Below are 2,683 nucleotides of genomic sequence, written 5' to 3' on the forward strand. Positions count from 1 at the left end.
TATATATATATATATATATATATATATATATATATATGTACTTAGTTTCCTCTCAACATGACTTGATCCTTTTGATCCTCTTAGAGACTTATGGAGAGACAGGATTTTGATTATGTAAATTTGGGTTTTAGATATGTATATATATGTGTATATATTCTCCGGCCAGCCTTGACTTCGCGGGCTGAGTTAGGAGCTTGTTAGTTTGTATCTTTGACCCTCTATTCCTACTTTTGTTATCTAATGCTTCATAGCTATAGCTTTCTGATAAACCACTATTTTATGATTTATCTTGTGTTCAATTGAATGGTTTTTATCAATTCTTCACCCACTTATTCATATAATTTGCATGGTTTTACAATTCCTTCCTTATTATGTGATATATGTGAAAACATGTTTCTTATGCCTTAAAAATGTTAATTTTAATTATCCTTTATTACCATTCGATACCGTAATCTGTGTGTTAAGTATTTTCAGGCTTTATAGGGTAGGAATGACTTAGAGGACAGAAAGGAAACATGCAAAAGTGGAAGGAACGCGCAAAATAAAGTTTTGAAGGAAATGGCAGCGACGCGCGTGCATGGACGACGCGGACGCGTGCCTAGCGCAAAGCACAAGCGACACGTACGCGTGACAAGGAAAACTTCCAAATGACGCGCACGCCTGACCTACGTGTACGCGTGACAGACGCCACGTGCAGAAAGTTGCAGAATTCGCCCCCAGCGATTTCTGGACACTTTTTCGGCCCAAATCCAAGCCTAGAAACACAGAATAGAGGCTGGAGGATGGGGGAATCAAAAGAAAATCATCAATTATTCATTCAATATGGAGAATTTTAGGTTTTAGAGGTTTTCTAGAGAGAGAGGCTCTCTCCTCTCTCTTAGGTTTTAGGATTAGGAGTTCTTCGTTTTCTTAATTCCAGGTTCAATGTTCCTTTGATTTAACTTCTTTTCTACTTTCAATTACTCTATTACTTTAGTTTGTTTATTTTCCCAATTTGGTTTATGGATTCCTATTAGGGGTGGCAAAACGGGTCGAGCCCGTCGGGCCGATCCGCTAAACCCGCTCAAAAAGGCGGGTCNGGGTTGAGGCGGGCCGACCCGCTTTGCCACCCCTAATTCCTATGTTTAATTTGATTTTCTATTTAATACAATTTGAGGTATTTTAGATTTAAAATTGCTTTCTTCAATTTATGTTATTGATGCTTTTAATTTAATTTATATTTCTCTCCCTTTGCTTTAGTTGAGTAATTGGTGACACTTGAGCTATCAAACTTAGCTGTTGATTAAAAATTAGAATTTGCTTATTGATTTGGATCCCTCTAAAGCTAGTCTTTCCTTAGGAGTTGACTAGGACTTGAGGAATCAAATTGATTAGTCCACTTGACTTTCCTTCATCAACTTTAAGTGCTCGTAGCGTCGCTTGTTGCGATGCTCAGATCTCTCATATCGCCACTGGCTGCGGCGCTCCATCTGGTCCAACCGGTCAAATAAGCGATGCACGAGGTGGTAGATGGGCTCTGAAGCAGGTGAGGGTGCAGTAGTGGTGGCAGGTGCAGCATGGGATGCTGAAGGGGCAGCAGAAGATGTAGATGCCTCAGCAGAGGCAGTGAGAAATGGAGGTCTATAGCCTAAAGCCTGAAACTTCCAGCTGTGAGGGATGATCTTTTTGCAGTCGGCGGCGGTGGGCTTCTCATCTGCTAGCTCCCAGGGCACCTCAGTTCGGCGGCCCAACTGAGTAATCAAGTATGAAAAGGGGAGAGTGCCTCTAACATGGACCCTGGCCATGTAATACCGGATAAAGTGGGGCAGATATAAGTCTTTTCCCTCCATCACACACCAGATGAGGGTAATCATAGCAGCTGGCACCTCTGTCTCATGAGTGCTCGGCATCACGTAGATATATGTGCTCGGCATCAATAATTTTATTTAATCAAACAAGGGAATCAGAAAGAATGAGAAAGCTGGCCCGTGCATTCATGAATTGCTTTGGTTAAAATCATTTAGTGCAAAATTAGAAAGTTCCAAAACTAATTCATGAATGGTAGTGGAGTGAAATAATATGCTAAAAAAAATTGGGCAGCATTTCGTCTAAAAATTGGACATTCTCGGGTAATAAACAACAGCAAAAACCAGTTCATATTATAAGAAGGAAATGCAGAAAAGAGTATCAAGTAGTAGTTCATAGGAATTCAGAATAAACAACTCAATCCGCATCAAAGAAAAGTAAAGAACGGCATATGAACGACATCATCATCACAGCATATTCAAATTGCGAAACAGATTAAAACAGGTAACAAGAACGGCGCAATTATCAGGCCTAAATCCACTAACCACATCCTAGCTACCTAACCACCTAAAATCCACTACGATCATGCATCTCTAACTATCCTAACTGGAACAAAATTCAAAAAACTAACTAACTAATGGAAAGAAGAATCGCTGTTTTGTGTAACCTGGTGTGCAGAGGAACGGAATTTGGGCTCAGAGAGATGGTGTTGGGTTGAGTGGTGACACGACGGCACTGGGGTTTCGCGGTGGTGGGGTTTCGCGGTGGGGTTGGCTGAGAGAGAGAGAGAGGAGGAGAGGGGGCGAGTAGGGTTAGGGTGATGGGGGTGGTGGTGGTTGGCTGGAGGTTCTGGGAGGTGGCGGCGGCGCTGGGCGGCTCGGTGACGGGGCGGGGAGGT

Source organism: Arachis ipaensis, chromosome B10 (genome assembly GCF_000816755.2).
Source record: "Arachis ipaensis cultivar K30076 chromosome B10, Araip1.1, whole genome shotgun sequence".
Taxonomy (NCBI): Eukaryota; Viridiplantae; Streptophyta; class Magnoliopsida; order Fabales; family Fabaceae; genus Arachis; species Arachis ipaensis.